At 44.2% G+C, this 18,734-nt stretch overlaps 1 protein-coding gene across 1 annotated transcript in view; it reads right to left on the bottom strand.

The window, feature by feature from the left end:
• SAXO1 (stabilizer of axonemal microtubules 1) overlaps positions 1-17,104 on the bottom strand; it is a 56,247-nt gene extending 39,143 nt beyond the window's left edge. The window contains exon 1 of the mRNA XM_059072937.2: positions 16,958-17,104. The gene's annotated coding sequence lies outside the window, so the exon portion shown is untranslated. The remainder of the gene's footprint in view (positions 1-16,957) is intronic.
• Between the last annotated feature and the right edge of the window lie 1,630 nt (positions 17,105-18,734).

Here is an 18,734-nt window from a genome sequence, read left to right as displayed (position 1 = left end):
GCACATGGTGGGCATTCAATACTCGATTGCTGAAAGCAGGCAGGAAGAACAGGGGCAAGTACCATATGCGGCTAAGTCGTGTCCACTGTGGCCTAAGCCAGCAGCACACCTACAAACTGTTTAAAAAGAAAACCCAGCAGCTAGACTCATATTTGTTTACCCTTGTGGCATGGCGCTTACTAGGTAAACACAGCTTAGAAATTGGTTTTAAAAAAAAACAAATCCTTGACCCAATCTCAAATCACACACATACATAATTTGAGCTGGATCACAACAAACCTTAATGTGCAAGATAGAATTATAAAGTTTTTAGGGGAAAACACAGGCAAATACCTTTGTAAGAGTAGAAGGCAATGATTTCTTAGGTCACAGAAAGTAATAACCATAAAAGAAGGAATTGGTTAAGTTTGACAAAGTCAAAAGCTTCTGCTCATCAAAGATATATTTAAGAAAATAAGCAAGCCATACATTTGGAAATAATATCTGCAAAACAGATATCTAGCAAAGGACTGTTATCCAGGATATATAAAATCATCTATAACTCAATAATAAAGACACAAAAATAACAAGCAAAAATCTGAACAGACACAGAAAGATATACAAATGGACAATAAACATATACAAAAGTGCTTAACATCATGAGTCATCAGGGAAAGACAAGTTTAAACCACAATGAGATACCACTACACACATACCAGAACAGCTAAAATTAAAAAGACTAACAAAACCTACTGTTGGCTAAGTAGAGTACAAGCACTGTCATTCACTGTTGGTAGGGATGTAAAATGGTCCAAACCAATTTGGCAAAAGCTATAGCAGTTTCTACATGCTGGCCTACCTCCCAGCCCAGCAATTCAATTCCTAGGAATTTATCCAAAGAAATAAAAGCCATACAGTCACAAACAGGAGTTGGACAAGAATATCCAAAGAAGCTAATTCATATAACCAAAAAACAGAAACAGCCCAAGCATCCATCAATGGGAGGATAGATAAATCGTGGTATCATCATTCAATGGAATACTAATCAGCAATAAAAAGAAGCAAACTACTTGCAGCCACAAAGCAGCATGGATGATTCCCACGAACACTTTTGTTGGGTGAACAATATCAAGAGTGCATACTTGGGCTTCCCTGGTGGCACAGTGGTTGAGAGTCCGCCTGCCGATGCAGGGGACGCGGGTTCGGGCCCTGGTCCGGGAAGATCCCACATGCCGCGGAGCAGCTGGGCCCGTGAGCCGTGGCCGCTGAGCCTGCGCATCCGGAGCCTGTGCTCCACAACAGGGAGAGGCCACAACAGTCAGGCCCGCATACCGCAAACAAAAAAAAAAAGAGTGCATACTTTACGATTCCATTTATATGAAATTCTGGAACAGTAGGAACTAACCTATAGTAGAAAAAAAATCAGCTCAGTGGTTACCACAAGGAGAGAGAGATAACAGAATGATTGGGAAGGAGTATGCAGGAACTTTCTGGGGTGCAGGTATGTTTTTACATCTTGATAGGGATTGGAGTTACACAGGCACATGAATTTGTCAAAATTCAGCCAACACCTCAAGATCTGTGCATGTCATTGTAAATTTATCTCAAAAGAAAAAGGAAACCAACATTAAACTGTTAATGACACGAATGCTGAACTATTTAGGGGAGAAGTTTACTGATGTATGTGATTTACTTTGAAATACATAAACGAGATGGACTGACGGATGGAGGGATAATGGGAGGACTAGATGGAGAGGTGTGTCGATGTGGATGATAGCGTCTAGGCGGTGGACATACAGCCGTGCACTTACAAATTCTCAACTTTGTCATATGCTAAAAAACATTTTATTTATTTTTATTTTTTTTTTTTGGCTGTGTTGGGTCTTCTTTGCTGCACGTGGGCTTTCTCTAGTTGCGGCGAGCGGGGGCTACTCTTCGTTGCAGTGCACAGGCTTCTCACTGCAGTGGCTTCTCTTGTTGAGGAGCATGGGCTCTAGGTGCACGGGCTTCAGTAGTTGTGGCTCACAGGCTCTAGAGTGCAGGCTCAGTAGTTGTGGTGCACGGGCTTAGTTGCTTGGCATCATGTGGGATCTTCCCGGACCAGGGCTTGAACCTGTGTCCCCTGTATTGGCAGGCAGATTCTTAACCACTGCACCACCAGGGAAGTCTGCTCAAAATTTTTCATAATAAAATGTTGGAGAGGAAAAAGAGCAAGAACAAGTTTCTAAAAATCCTCTGTAGATGTGATCATGGCATTGTGGTTACATAATATAGTGTCCACACGTTTAGAGAAGCACGGTGAAGTACGTAGGGGTGAAATGACATGATGCCTGGAATTGATGGATGAACCAAATGTGACAAAATCTTGATAATTATTGATGCTGGAAGATAATTATTGACGGGGGTTCATCACTATTCTCATTTCTGCAGATTTAAATTTTTTTAATTAAAGAAATATTAAAACAAATCCCTAAGAGGCAGGGCCTACCTGAAACAAGCATGTATCTGCTTCAGCAAGAGTTTCCCCAAGGCCAACACGGCTTTAATCCAACCACCTGGGACAAAACAGGATCTTGATTTAAGCTGATGATAAGTGCAGAGCCAGCAACCAAAGGAAGCTTTCCTTCTCACACTCTGAAGCCTGAAATCTGTGTCAGCTGCACCGGGCTTGTTCCCATGGGGCCTTTTAGGGTCCCGCCAAAAAGCAGCAAGCTCACATACTTAACCGGAGTTTCACTCTCTTCTCAAGAAATCGAGCGAGTACTGCGTGCATTTCAGATAAAACCCAACAGCTGTGCTCAGCAGCAAATCTTCCCAAGCCTCTCTTCCAGGCATTGCCAAAAAAAGAAAAAAAAAAAAAAAAAGCCTCTGTAATCCCTATTTTTAAATAATAACTGTCTTTGACCCACCACCTCACCCCTAACCTAAGATTGCGTTGTTGCCGAGCACACTGTAATTATTCTTATCACAGCATTTATCCCACAATATTACAAAATGCTTGTTTGTTGCCCAGACTGGGCTCCTTGGTATGGGGAGTCGGGGGGTATCTTGTTCACTATTATATAACCAGCTAAGCACAATGCCTGGAACACCTACAAGCTTCCTAAAATAGTTTTGGGTGGCTGGGTGAACAATTTGTAAAACGCGCAGTTTACAGAGCTCTTCCATATGGTCTCCTTCTTCCTGCCACCCTAAGAGCTAAGCAGGGCAGAAATTATTCGCCTCCCCGCAATACCCAAATAAGGAAACAAGGCCAAGGGGGCATTCAAGATGCCCTCAATCTCACAGAACAATCAGTGGTAAAACCTGGGCCAGGGCCAGTTCTGCTAACTCCTTGAGATGTTCTTCTCATCATATCAAATTCCTTTCTGAGGAAAATTCAAGTTGATCACTCAGAAGACGAGACACTTCTCTAACCACGATCAAAACGCTTGGAGTTAGGGATCCTGTGGCCTCTGAACTGACTAAATTTAAGAGTGAACAGGACCCAATGAGCATGGATCTTCCTCGGAAAGCAGGGAGAGTAAACAGCTGGATAAATGCCACTACCCATAAAACCCCAGATGTTCGGCTTGATGTTTCAACATATTAAATGTCTCATCTAATTAATTAAGGTAAAAAGACAACAGGGGTGCTGTACACCATGTTAATCTCCACCAGCCAGCTGACATCAGCTGCTCGACATGCATTAATCTGTTGCACAATTTCTCCCTCCAAACACGCCCCTTCCCTCCTTTTGCATAAACAACAACCAAGTGCTGTTTTCATAGCCCCTTTGGAAGGATCAGGGGCTGGCTAGGATTACCCTGAGCTGTCATCTTTGAGGTCAAATTACCCCCAAGCAGTAGTTCACACAAAACTCGTCCTCTTCTCTTAGCTTCAAGTTGGGGGAAAGAACTGGAAGTTCTGGTGAATCTGTAAATAAAACACTGGCCACCACCTGAAGTGCATGCCCTCCCTGAACCCCTCCAGGAACACATGAAATGCAGCCCGGGATTCCTGCTTTGAGTTTCAGCAGGTGAACTGGCAACAACTTGCACGGGGCCAAGGGTCCAAAGAGCAGGTCTCCAGGCACAGCTGCGCTCCATCTCCTTCAGAAAAGCAGCCCAGCATCCCATCTCTAGGGCACAAGCATGCTTTTTACGTCCTATACGGAGTTACCAACAGGCCTGGGAGCTGTCAAGGGCCTTGTGAATTGCTGTGGAATTACCAGGCACTTCACTGTATTTATTGATATTCCATTGCCTTGGGCCCCAAAACTTGGTGCTGAGGTATCTTAGACTCCATGCTAGGTTTTCAATGCCAAGGTCTTGCTGTGTCAAGATTTCTGGGAACCTTTCCTTCTCTAAATGTGGACCTGTCTCATGCTGTGGGTAATGAGGAGGAAATGGTTCCCATCACCTCTCCCTAGCCCCAGCCCTCCTACCCAATAGCATTTCCCACCTAAGCAGCCACAGAAAGGAGTACTTTTGTCCTTCAGAGCAGCAAGTGGCCAAGCAAGACACGCAGACAGGATAGAGCTGAATCTAGTGGCCAATGCCTAATTTCAACTGTGAGGATTTTCTCCACTGCTTGCTCATAAGCTACTGACTTTACCATCATAAACTGAGTATTCTCCGTGCCCCACTGTTGCTTGCTTCAATTCTAGAAACCTTTGGAATTTCAACTGATACCAAAATTTCAACTACTGTTATATCCTCCATCAAAAAAGATTTACCAATGCTAATTTACATTTTTTTTCCTCTGCCTCTAAGGAGCTTTTCAAAATTTGAGCCAAATCTCCTATAATGTCATTAAAGTGAAAGAAAAATAATTTAAACAATGAGTGGAATGGTTTTAGAAAAATAGCCTTATTGAGCTAAATTTATTCCTTTGAGTACCAGAAATAGTTTTGTTTTTTTTTTTTTTTTTGCGGTATGCGGGCCTCTCACTGTTGTGGCCTCTCCCGTTGCGGGGCACAGGCTCCGGACGCACAGGCCTAGCGGCCATGGCTCACGGGCTTAGTTGCTCCGCGGCATGTGGGATCTTCCCGGACCAGGGCACGAACCCGTGTCTCCTGCATCGGCAGGCGGATTCTCAACCACTGCGCCACCAGGGAAGCCCCAGAAATAGTTTTAAACAGCATTTGATTCTAAGGGACTGAAGTCACTGTTACGAGATCACCACCACCCCCAAAAGAAAAGCAGGAGGCTGGGGCTTCCCTGGTGGCGCAGTGGTTGAGAGTCTGCCTGCCGATGCAGGGGACACGGGTTTGTGCCCCGGTCCGAGAGGATCCCACATACCGCGGAGCAACTAAGCCCGTGAGCCACAACTACTGAGCCTGCGAGTCCGGAGCCTGTGCTCCGCAACGGGAGAGAACACAACAGTGAGAGGCCCGCGTACCGCAAAAAAAAAAAAAAAAAAAAAAAAAGCAGGAGGCTGAATTTCCAGTTTAATTATGACCACAGATGAGCAGCTGGAATGAAATGACTTCACTGAGCTGCGTGTTCATAATTCATCATATCCAAGTGATCTCTGATTTCATTCATGATTTTTCTCTACTTCTCCTCAGATGTTTAGCTTAAAGGGAAATTTTTTAAATTACCTCTTTCCAACTGTACTTTTTCAATACAGTCTTCACTCTGGAAATTCAAATGTACTGATATTAACTTTATTCTGATAGTGTAAAACCCACTCCTTTGATAAAACATGACTTTATAAAATGTTAAAGGCAGCCCACTCTTATCTCTGAACAAATATCCTGCTTTATATCAACTGCCCAATAACCAATAACAAAAGATTCCAGTTCTCCTTTGTTACCTGACAAACACAGAAAGATTTCTGGCATAAAAAACCGAGTTACAGAAGTTGTACTTTTTTCTTTTTAGGTTTATATGTTTTAGCTAAAATCAGAACTTGTTAAACCCCTTGGGCTTCTGGAAGAAAGCAGAGGATTTAAAGAGCATTTCTTACTGGACCTCCCAGATGCTGGCAAAGTCCTAGGGAATGAGGAGGTGTTAGGAGAGAACAGGCAGATATACACACACGATGGGTATTAATTCCATTCCTGATTTCTGGTAGAAGACAGCCCTTTACCAAAAAAAAATGAGATTCACAAAAATAAAATTCTTGGCTCACTATCATCTTTGCAAAGTGACCTCCTCTTTCTCTTCTCAAACCACTGAAGAAATAAACACCATACGTTTCCATTAACCTGGATGAAAAGTGTTCTCCATGGGGCCTTCGGCTTTTCATAAAGGTAGAAAATCCGTACACTGGTAGATTTGTAGATATGAATACTCAACATTTATTGAGCACTGACTATGTACAAGGCACAGCTCTTACCTCTTTATCTGTATTATCTCGGTCTTTACAACAACCTGCTCTTAGACCAAAAGGCTTACAAAAGACCCACATCCTCAGGTTGTGAGTCACACTGCACAGAGCCCACGGCTGCAAAGGGCAGTTAGAGGACCAGCTCAATGCAAAAGGCACACAAGGGCATGAACGATGGAGTGGACCTGGGTGTGCATCTCTGAACCTCTAAGAAGCCTGAGGTGCCAAGGGTGGGCCTCCCTCAAGTTTCTGTCAGACTCCATCCCTTTCCTCATCCTCTCCCTTGGCTCTTCCCCTAGCTCTTTTTCTCCTCTTGGTGCCCCCACTACTCTAAACCTTGAGTCCTTCAGGATTGAAGGCAGAGACCATCCCCAACCTAGACAACACTCAGGGAGAGAAAGCCCATTGAGAGAACACAGTGTCAGCGGCCTCAGGTGCTCGGGAACCTTCTGCAACCAGACAAAGGAAAAGTGAAAGCTACTTCCCATAAACTTTTTCACTAACTGGAATCAGGTCATAAGCCACACCCAGCAGCAAGAGGAGCTGCGAAGTCAAGGATCAGGTTTCTTTGGTCACCACAGTGGGCAACGGGCAAGACAGATGGGGATACTTTGAGTGGTCACCCAACAGAATCTGTTGTGAAAGTGATTCTAACAAAATAAGGCAATTTTATGTATTGTCATGTAGTACATGCAGGTACCATGCAAGCATTGGTGAAAACTCTAATGGAATGGTAATGGGTTTTAAGTATTCACAAAACTAATACGCACATTTTTTTCCAGTTGCACACTACTAGAGAGGATTCTAAAGCACTAGCAACTGTCTAGCAACTGTCAACATAGTTGCCATAAAGTTGCACATCCCAATGGAGTTGGACAAAAATGTCATGAAATACTGCAAGCCAAATAGAATTTCAGAAATCACATAGGGGGACAAGAACTATTTACTCTAGAGTGTTGCCTTGTATTAGCTCTAACACACACACACACACACACACACACACACGAATCTCAAACAAAATGAAGCAGCCAAAGCTCAGACTGTGTCTTGCACTTGTTCCCATCATTATATCATTATACCTCCTGGTTAAAGAGTCCCCTGGAGCTGTGCTGGATACAAAGACAAGCTGGTGGCCTCATCTGTCAACTGACTCCAGAGTTTCATTTAGCTTCTCTGGCTGCTTGAGCAGGTATTCCCATATCTGCCCCCTTCCCCTGTAGCCTTCCAAAGCTGCTTACAAGGGTGAAAAGAGACAAAAGACTTCCTGGATAGAGAAGATGCTTTGGTCTTACCTATTCTATTCTCATCCTCTGATAATCCCAACATAACATTCACAAGAGAAACAATGCACAATAGTAGTACAAGTTTGTTTACTCTTCCATTTGTTCATTGATCCATTTATTCATTCATTCATACAGCATTCATAAAGTTCCTATTATAACATGTACCGTGTTGGGTGGGGAAAAGAGAAAGCACATATTCCCTGCCTAAAAGTACATATCCATTACTTCTTATCTCCACTTCTTAACATTGGTACTCAGCCCTCAGAAATGTGGGGAGGCAAAAGAAGAAGCCCTTATGCCTTATGAAGACATTGGTGGCAGCATCCCCAAGGGCCAAGAAAGCAGGCAGTAAGAGGTTGTAGGTACGGAGGTGGCAGACAGAAGAGGCAGCCAGATAGTCAGGAAGATTAGTTACACTGAACAAATAAGTAAATATAGTGAGAATAAAAGGAGTCAGGTTTCTCACTCTGAGAAGGGATTTCTGAACATGGAAAGAAGGCTGGAAAGACCTCTGAGGTGTTGGATTGGAATTAGAAGTGTTGGCGTAAAGTGACGGGTTTTTAAATAAAAAATAGATAAAATATTTATTTTTTCTGTATTTGTGTGTGTATATATACATACTTATAGACACGACTGTGTGTGTGCATACAGAAGCAATGAGCACGGACAGCAATCAAATTTTGGTTTCTAAATATCACCCTCCACTAAAATGAATCAGAACAATTTGAAGAAAAGTTGATTTCAGAGTTGGAGCAAATACAAGATGATCCTGGGACATCTGTGTCAGAATATAAGGAAATGCTTAATAAATGATGGGCATCTGTCAAGAGGACAGAGCCAGCTTGAAGAAACAAATCAGGAACAATTTGAGGATTAAAATGATAGTTAACAGGTTATAACCCATTGGTTAAAATAGAACCATGAGTCCATACTGAACATACATATATAAATGGAGGAGAAGGGAACCCCCTTTCATACAGTAGAGAGACAAGTAATAAATACAGAAATGGTGGAAATAGATTATTTCTATTCAGCAACCATGGTGGTGGTGCATGCAGGTGGGAGTCGACCATGGATGATAAGGTTGATGGGTGATATTTTGATGAGGAACAGGATATCAGTATAGTACTGTATACCATAGTAATTAAATACAAAGGGAAAATGGCAGCTGTACAGTGGAGACACCTGGAAGACCCCATCATGACCAGATGATCAAGGCTAACATCACCAGTGATAAGACAGGTCATCATCATGTGTCTCTTGACGTGATACACCAGGAATATCTCAGTGCATGGCCTGAGTCTAATTATGAGGAAACGATGGACAGACCAAAGTAAAAGGTTGTCCTACAGAATGAAAGGTCTTTCAAGGGCATGAGACGCAGGGAAGAGATGGAGGAATGTTTCCAGGTTAAAGGATACTGATGCGGTAAGATAACTAAATAGAATGCATGTTCCTAGATAGGATCCTGGACCAGAAAGGAAAAGGGGACATTGTTGGAATGCTCGGATAAGTCTAAATGGGGTCTATAGACTGTACAGTGAGTACCGTAGTATCGATGCTGATCTCCTGATTGGGATGCTTATACAATGATAATGCAGGAGGAGAGGTCCTTGTTTGGGGCAACATTAGTGGTGATGAGCATGTCAGAAAAAAGATGTGTGTCATGTGTGGCCACGTGCATGTGTAGAGAGAAAGAGAGGGTGACCGGAAATGGAGGTGAAATATTAACAACTGGAAAATCTGAGGTGGAGGAGATACAGAATTCTTTATACTGTTTTCACATTTTTTTGTATGTTTGAGACCATTGCCATTTTTTATAAAAACGCATGATATAAGAAGGAGGCCCTGACGCCACTAGGACCTGAGTTTAAATTCTAACTCAGTAATTTATTTGATCTATGACCCTAAGGAAATAATTTGAGGTTCAGTTTCAGCATTTAAAATTAATTCCTACTGTGCCTCACAAAATTGAGATTAAAGTAGATAACCAATAATAGTCACCATTTATTGAGGACTTACTATTGTATGCTCACATTTTAGAAATCCTATTTCTAAACCACTCAACAACCTGGCATAGTATTATGATTCCCAATTTACAACATGAATAGCCTAAGACTCAGAGAAATGACATGTCCTCTCCTTAGTAAAAAAGCAGGGCTCAAGCCAGGAAGTCAGCTTCAAAACCCTACCTTCATTCTACTGCACTAGGCTTTTTGGATGGGCAGCTCTTCCCAGTGTATTTAGGATGCTGAAGGAACTCGATCAACATTGATTTTCCTACCAACCACCTAGTAGAAGAGCAGATATATGATTAAATGATTATACTATAATGTGTTAGCAATATTATATATATGCAAAATGCAATGAGTAACTAAAAAAAGAACAAAGTGATTTTGTGGGGTCTGGCTCTGTGGCAAAAGGGTGAGGAGGGTTCAAAGGCAGTTATACTTAATTGATGTTGAAGGGTGAGAAGGCAATGGAGAAGTAAGAGGAGGCAAGGGATTTCAGGCAGAAATTCGGCAGATACAAAGCCATGTCGGCGTGACGGCAGGGGTGTTAGGGAAGCAGTGCACAGAGTGAGGAAGCCAGCTGGGGAGGGGTAAGTGATAGGTGGGCAGAAACCAGATCAGGAAGAGTCTGACATGCCATGTTTAGAAGTTGACACTTTGGGGCTTGCCTGATGGTGCCGTGGTTAAGAATCCGCCTGCTAATGCAGGGGACATGGGTTCAAGCCCTGGTCCAGGAAGATCCCACATGCCGCGGAGCAACTAAGCCCGTGCGCCACAACTACTGAGCCTGCGCTCTAGAGCCCACACGCCACAACTACTGAAGCCCATGCGCCTAGAGCCCATGCTCCGCAACAAGAGAAGCCACGGCAATGAGAAGCCCATGCACCGCAACAAAGAGTAGTCCCCTTTCCCTGCAACTAGAGAAAGTCCGCATGCAGCAACGAAGACCCAACGCAGCCAAAATTAAATAAATAAAATAAATAATTTTTTTTTTTTTTTTTTTTTTTTACAGTTGACACTTTGCCCTCTTGGCTAGGGAGGACACGGCACATCTGCTATCAGTGCCTCTCCCTATACGTCAGACATTACAAATCATGGCACTTTATGACACTGCAGGCAGCCCACACTTCAGACAGCCACTACCAAATAACTGGAATTGACATCTGAAATAAAATCATCTGCCGCCCCTGCTCTAGGCAACAGGGAAACTTACAGGGTTTTTAACAGGTGGCTGGTAAGATTGGCTCTGTTCTTAATATAGAGCACAACCAGCACAGCAGCAAAGACTGGTCAAGAAACAGACTGCAGGGAACTTCCCTGGGGGTCCAGTGGTAAAGAATCTGCCTTCCAATGCAGGGGGCGCAGGTTCGATCCCTGGTCAGGGAACTAAGATCCTACATGCTGTATGGCACAGCCAAAATAAATAAATAAATAAAAAAGAAACAGACTGCAGGCACTGCGACAGGTGAGAAGGTCACTACAACAGTCCTGTGAGATGTACTGGTCAAACTCCAAGCTTTCATCTAGTCGTTGTCAGAAGGCATATTATGGTGGAGAAAGCACATAAAATGCTCTTTAAACAACAAAATCCAAGGCAAGCTGAAGGTTGTGCTCAGGGGACAGTGAGACCCAGGAAAACAGACTACACTGGGAGTGAAGCAGGCAGAGGAAGAGAGATGTAAGTTTCACTAACCTTGCAATTCCAGGCAAACATAGTTGCAAACTGACCACAGCAGTACTGTAACACCTATCAGGTGCTATCAGACTATTAGTCATTCCCTGCAACCCCGAGGTGCTCAATTAAAGGATATTATTGAAAGGCAACTAGTTGCAGTTTCTACATCTTGGGGAAAGACATGATATTTAAGCACTTATATTTTTTTGTTTCATTTTAAATTAATTTTTGTTGGACTGTGGTTGATTTACAATGTTGTGTTAGTTTCTGCTGTACAGCAAAGTGAATCCGTTATACATATACCCACTCTTTTTAAAATTCTTTTCCCATATAGGTCATTACAGAGTACTGAGTTCCCTGTGCTATACAGTTAGGTCCTTATTAGTTATCTACTTTATACATAGTAGTGTGTATATGTCAATCTCAATCTCCCAATTTATCCCTCCCCCCCTTTTTCCCCCCTTGGTAACCATAAGTTTGTTTTCTACATCTGTGACTCTTTATCTGTTTTGTAAATAACTTTAAGCGCTTAAATTAAAATGCACACACATAGATAAACCCCTGTGTGCGCAGAGACCTAGGACACAATGAGGAAGCATTCCAACCCAGGATGTGGGTGAGAAACTGGTTTCTTGAGTTTTAGGAGCGGTGGAGTGCTGGGTGTAGTCAAGAGTACTGGGTAGAACTGGGTTTCATCTCTTCTCTGGGCCTCGGTTTCCTTGACTGAAAAGTGAGAGAACGATAAAGATAATCTCTTCATCTCTTCACACATAATAATGCTGCCTCTGAACTCTCCTCTCAGAATGAAAAGAGCAAGGAGGTTTGGGAGAGCGTTCCTGCTACGAGCACAAGAACGTCAGGCTAAATCCTCCTGAGTGCGAATCTAGTGAGGGTAGCAACTCATGGCACATCCAGAAACGTGGTAACACGCTTGAGAAAACTGGAAACACATTGCAAGGGAAAGCCTGGGGAGCATACTACATTCTGCTTAAAGATGCGGACTGTTTTGAAATAAAACTTTAAAACATGCCGTAAAAAGCAACTTTTCCTCTGGGGAAAGAGTGGCCTAAAGTGTCTTTGATTGTAACCATGGGAACGGCTTTCATCTGTGCTCTTTAGGAGGTTAACTGTAACTCTCCCCCAAGCTCAGAATCTTTCTGAATCTTGTGGTTGTAATCTTACACTCTGCGTGATAAACCTTCCTGTTCAACAGGCACATTCCAAAATGTTTGAACTCGTGGCTCAGAAAGCAGTCAAATGAGTGAAGGCTGATAAAAAGAAGCTCTGTTTTTGCTAGCCTGCATGAGTGTGTGCACGTGCACGCACACACACTCACACACACACACAGCCTGCTGACTTCCAGCTACACCCAGTAAAAGTGCTTTACGTTTGACTTCGGCTCTTCTAAGTGGTCAAGCTTCATCAGAAAGGACACTGCAACCCACACAAATGTGAGGCACTTAGCACAATGCCTGGCTCATGGTAACCCCTCAGAAGCTCATAACTGTTATCATTTATCCTTCTTTTTCTTCATTATTGCTGATGGACTATAACACTGTTAGTATTTAGCAGTCATTGTGAGATTTATTGCCTCCAATGAGGTCATCTTCATGGAGCACATAACCACAGAAACACCCTTATGGAATGCCATTGTGGTAGCCCTTTTTTACCAATGGGCAGAAGACAGTTACCATAAATGTGTTGTTTATACAGAAAAAAAAAAAAACCACCATGTTGTTCTTCATATTCCTTCATGTAACAAGGACCTCCACTGAAAACTGTGGTTCATATTCTCCTCCCAGATGCTAATAGGAATTAATCTCCTGCTGTACTTTCATGGCTCCCTTATAACAGGCTCACTAGTAACAATTATGTGTTATCATTTATTGAGCATTTGCCACATGCCAGGCACTGTGCTAATCGCTTTGTTTATTATTTCATCTTCACTACAACCCCATGAGATGCTGCTGTTATTCTCATCTACATGAGATGTCTGAGGCTTAGAAAGGTTAAGTTATTCAAGATCATTCATTCAGTGAGACACATAGCTGGCAAAGGGGTGGAACCAAATTTGAACCAGGTGTTTCTGAATCCAATGTCCGTGTTCATGTTTTTCACTAGATTGTAATTACTAAATAAAGGTTTCTTAGTAGCCTTAAATGAACTTCAAGGGATCCATGAGCCCCCTGGAATTGTATGTAAAATGGTATGTGTATGTACACATTTTCCTTGGAGAAAGTCCAAAACTTTTACCATATTTTTAAGAGTCCAGGACTCAAACATACATATATATATTTTTTAAAAGCCCAGACTCGGGGCTTCCTTGGTGGCACAGTGGTTGAGAGTCCACCTGCCGATGCAGGGGACACGGGTTCGTGCCCCGGTCTGGGAAGATCCCACATGCTGCGGAGCGGCTGGGCCCATGAGCCATGACCGCTGAACCTGCGCTCCACAATGGGAGAGGCCACAGCAGTGAGAGGCCCGTGTACCGCAAAAAAAAAAAAAAAAAAAAAAAAAAAAAAAGCCCTGACTCAGGTGGGACTATATATCTTATCATCTTTATATTCTGCACCACCACTCCCCTCACTGCCCCCAGCACCCAAAAGCAGTGCCTAGTACATGATAAGTACTCAACTACCAGTTATCTAATTGATCCCATTCTCTTCTCTGGTCCTTTCTTAGTCTTTTCCCCCATAGAGACACAATCAGAGTGATGAATTTTTTACAGTTCTGTTTTTAAGCCACGCACATGTGAGAGCTCCATTAGCACAGTTCCAGGGCCCAGCCACACACTACAAAAGAGCAAACAGGGCCCCATCCTGCCTTCTCATCCCAGAAAACCACACATCTGCTTGTTCTGGCCTGAAAAGCTCACCTGCTGAGGAAGAAATGCCCAGCACAGCATAGCAGCACACCTGGCCCTTCTGCGTGAGCTCAAGCCCCATTTTCAGAGTCAGCTGTCAAATAATCCTCTGCTTTATGAACAATCTCACATTTTAATAAAAGCCATTGTGCAAGGTGAGCCTTTGAAATATGTAAAGTTGGTTTACAGTCTGCAGCTGCACTTAACAGATGCCCCAGTTTCAAACTGAACCGTGTGTAATGGCTAGGAAAATAATAACCCATTATTGCACTTTGGGCATGCCTGTGTGCCTGGCACTGTCCTAGATGCTTCCATCCATCATCCTGCAATCCTCACAACAGCTTAGGCAGATATTATCAACATTTTGCCAATGGAGAACCTGAAGTCCTATCAGAAAGATGCAATAACTTCTCAAGAGCCAAGATCTGACCCCGTGTTGGGCCAACACCAAAACCCTTACATATCTCTATCCCCCCATGCCCCCATTTTCTCATGGAACCAAAATTATTCGGCTTTTTAGAGAAAGTTTACTCAAGTTGGAAAGTAGCAAAGATGTCCAGGCCTCAACATCTTAAGTAGCTGCAAAACTATCATTTCACAGCACTCTATCGATACTAAAATGGGATAGCATAGAATGTTTTCCACTCTTCACGAGGGACGGTAAGAAACAACTCGTATATTTCTTAAACCTATTCTAGATGCCTCATTAAAAGTCATTTTTGAATCTCATTATTCAGTTACATTCAACAAACAGAGGAGGTTCAAGGCACTCAGCTAGAGAGTATGGAGAAACCCAAAAGAGTGAGGTAGCCTTGGCCCCTCCGTGGATCTTACAATCAGCTGAGCAGACGAATCCCCACATTGTTTCATACATTGCTAAAGCAAGAGAAGAACAAATTCCTAGCATGCTAATGGACCTCAGAGGAAGGAAATAAAGACAAATTGATTTTCATCGGGGCGGGGGTGGGGATGGAGTTAGGGAGGAAGGTATGTAATAAATACAGAATTCATGAGGAGACAGCACCCAAGCTGAGAACGAGCAGGCTGTGGCCTGTGAGGGGCGAGTGGACAAAGGTTAAGGGCAGTGTCTGAGCAAAGGCTCAGGGAGAAGGCACAAGGCCCTTGGCATGATGGTCCACAGCCACTCTCTGCCGGGAGTGCGTGGTCTGGAGGTGGCCGTGAGGCCGGGAACTGCACTGGGAAGGGCTCACCGACCTGCTCCATTCAGCGAGGGCCATGGGAGATCAATGAAGTTGTGGATTGGGAGTGACCCCATCAACTCTATTTTCCAGCAGGATTGATCTGGTGGAAGTGTACAGAGGGAGAAGAGCCCAGAAGCAGGGAGACCAATTACAGTCATCTGGTGGTGAGATGATGAGGCCTACGTGGAAGCGAGAAGGTAAGGAGTTAAGAAACGCCTGTATTAGGGGAATGCAAGGAAATTCTCCACCACAGAAACAGTCCGAAATGGGGTGGTTAGAAAGGGAGATTTGCTTGAGAAAGGGAAGGATTTCAGGTTTTTTAACTGATTGATTCTGATTGATTCAAGTATTTACACGTTAGGATTAACAATTTAGAGTAATTTCAAAGTTTAATTGACAGGGAGACCTGGAAACAGGGTCATTCTGGAGTCATTTTCATGCTCTGAGGTTGCTGAGCTCTTTCATAAAGCTGTTTTCTGGCACCTTTTGGCTTAAACTCTGAGAAGCAATACTAGGAACAGAGGCGCTGCCTGGGAGCGTGTGTTTAAGCAAACAAATCAGAAGTACAGTGGGAGGTGGGACATGGCTGTGGTAGGTTGTATTTGGACTCTGTCGTTCGAAAGGAAGCATCAGGAGATGAAGAAGGCGAGTTTTAGCAGCTCATTAATCCTCCAGACCCACCGAAACTGGTATGTGATGTTCACCAAACTCCCTGCTCCGTAAGTAAGGCCTGGCCTGCAGGGGAGCCTTGTGGCCACTGGCCCAGCTCCGAGCAGCTGGGAGAGAATGGAGGGGGGCCCTGTGCTGAGCTCAAGGGAAGTCTCCACCTGGGTGGGCCCAGCTTGCCTTTGGGAATTTTCTAGATACACTAGGCCTCTTCAGTATACTGGTAGATCACAAACTTTCAAAATCCCTATTTTTCCAATCTGAAATAGCATTACATTCAATTTGCGTGAGGAGGTGCATATATTTTTTGGATTCCAAACAACAAAACTCATTCTTGAAAGGTTGCCAGGTACAGAAGAAGGGTAGAAAGAAAAAAAGAAAAACTCACTGAGAACTCAAGCATGAACCATCAGTCAACATTTTGGTACATTACCTTCCAGTCTTTTCCACCTGCATTTTTAACAGAGTCAAGAGATTTTCACCTGTAAAATGTGGTTATCCTGAAGAGCGTCATCTAAGAGCTGAGGAATAAATTGACTCATGGACTTGTGAAACTCAGATCTGACCAGCCCCTAGTCCAGCACCTGACAGCAGAACAGGTGTCAAGTGGTAAACCAACTTCAAAGTCTCTCCTCAGAAGCTCTGGAAACGGGTATGACCACATCAACGAGCAATCATTTTAACAGAAATGCTTCTCCCCCGTGCTCCTAGTTTATTTCTTTGTGGCTATGATGATTAAATAGCTTGCTCATGGAAGGAAGGGAGAGAGAGAGGACAAGGCCGCCCCCCACTCACCCCTACTCTCAGTCATAAGATACCCCGTGGCGTTCTCATAACAACACTTGCACGCCTACATTATTTGCTTTTATGTCAACAAACACCTTGGGAGGTGAGTGAGGCTGGTCCTCACCGATTTCCAAAGGAGTCTGGAAACTGAGGCAAAGGGAGGGCAAGTGACTCACCAGAGGTCATACAGGTGGTTGGGGGGCAAAGCCAGAACTAGAACTCAGGCAGTGTGCCCCCTCCACCCTTTCCAGAGGGGCCCCCGAGCAGATCCCCTGGAGAAGGGAGTAGATGGAAGCTCCTCACACAGCGGGGGTCCCTCCCTGCGCCGGTGCGATACTAGTCATCACAGCCATCTCACTGGTCCAGCGTGCAAAACCAAGTCACTCTCCCTTTCTGCGCCTCCACAGACTTCTCAAATGTACTGAAGGAACAGATATGCACGATTGGGAGTAATAACTTTTGGGCTTCTGATATGCATCACATTTCATCTCACAGAAACCCACAAGGAGGCTGGGCCCTATTTTATAAGTACAAAAAACAAAAAACCAAACAGAAGGGCTCCGCAACTTCTCCAAAGTCCTGCAGTAAGTTCCAGAAACAGGATTCTAAATGCAGCTCTGCACAGCTCTGCATTTTGCCACACTCTTGAAGTTCCGAGGCATTCAGCTCCCAGAAGCTGGGGGAGCTGGACCTTGTCACCCGGGAGGAGGAAGACCCTATCCCAGCAGAGGCTCTCAGACCTCTCACATGTTACCCCATGTCCCCACCGTGGCCAGGCGGGGCTGCATTCCCGAGGGCGGCCTGCAGGGTGGGGCAACAGAGCCCTCACCGGCCCACTCAGCCAAAACTGGCCACAGGCCACAATACTAAGATGCCCAAGCAGTGAAGATACAGTTGTCCCCAAATCTGGAGAAAATATAAGCCCTGTAGTGTGAAACCGAGAAAACATTTCACTACAAAATGCAGCGTGATGAACTGACGTGTCCTGCACCACCCCGAGTCATCAGCAGACTTCAGAAGCGTCACCGTCGCAGTGGGGGGTGACCCTGAGCGGTGCCTTCCTTCAGGTGACTTTGTATGTAACATAACATAGGAGAGAAAGCAACAAGCACAGACATGAAAAGGCAGTTCAGCTGATTTTTCACCAAGATACCTGAGCTTTTTCACCAAAGCCATTCCATTCTAGGTTAACTTGCCGGATTTAGAGATACCCGCCTTTGAAAAGAACGGCGTTTGAAGACTGACCTTGGTAATCTCTCCTTAAATTCATGGAACTTCTATATACCCAGTTTGTGATAGTTTATGGAGATGTGAATTAAAAGCTATGATCCTCGACCTCAAGGAGCTCCAAGTCCAACAAGTATTTACGCTCCTAGGCGATTGCTTTGATGGCTGTGTTTACATAAAGCTCAAAGGGAGGGCAGACTGCTGAGCGCCTGAATCAGGAGAGGAAATCAGGGAGGGCTTCCAAAATGAGGTGGCATGGGGCTAAGGAGAGTTAGCCAGATGGACCATTCGCAGGGAGGACATCCAAGGAAGAAAGAGCAAAGGTACGAAGTGAGAGAGAGCAAGGTAAATTTCCAAAATCACCATCAGTCCTATATTCCTGCAGCATAGAATGACAGGTGAGAAAGGTCAGACTAGGCTGGACAAGGCGGCAGAGGCCACACCTTGAAGGGTACGCAGAGAAGTTGAACAACACTCCGAGAAGTTTTCATTATACGCTGGAGGTGACAGGGACCCCAGATGAGTCCCGAGCAGGGAAGAGAAGGTCACGTGTCTTTCAAAGATCTCTTTGGTTACAACGTAAAGGATGGATTGGAGAGCCCAGGGAGGCCTATGCGGAAGCTCCTGCACCAGTTCAAACACGATTCATGGGATCCTAGAGCAGGCATGGGTCTCAGCAGTGGAGAGCAGAAATGTTAGGAAGTAGAATCGTCAGGAACTTGGAAC

The sequence above is a fragment of the Kogia breviceps genome, chromosome 8 (assembly GCF_026419965.1).
Source record: "Kogia breviceps isolate mKogBre1 chromosome 8, mKogBre1 haplotype 1, whole genome shotgun sequence".
In the NCBI taxonomy this organism is placed as follows: Eukaryota; Metazoa; Chordata; class Mammalia; order Artiodactyla; family Physeteridae; genus Kogia; species Kogia breviceps.
This window is presented reverse-complemented; position numbering and strand designations above follow the sequence as displayed.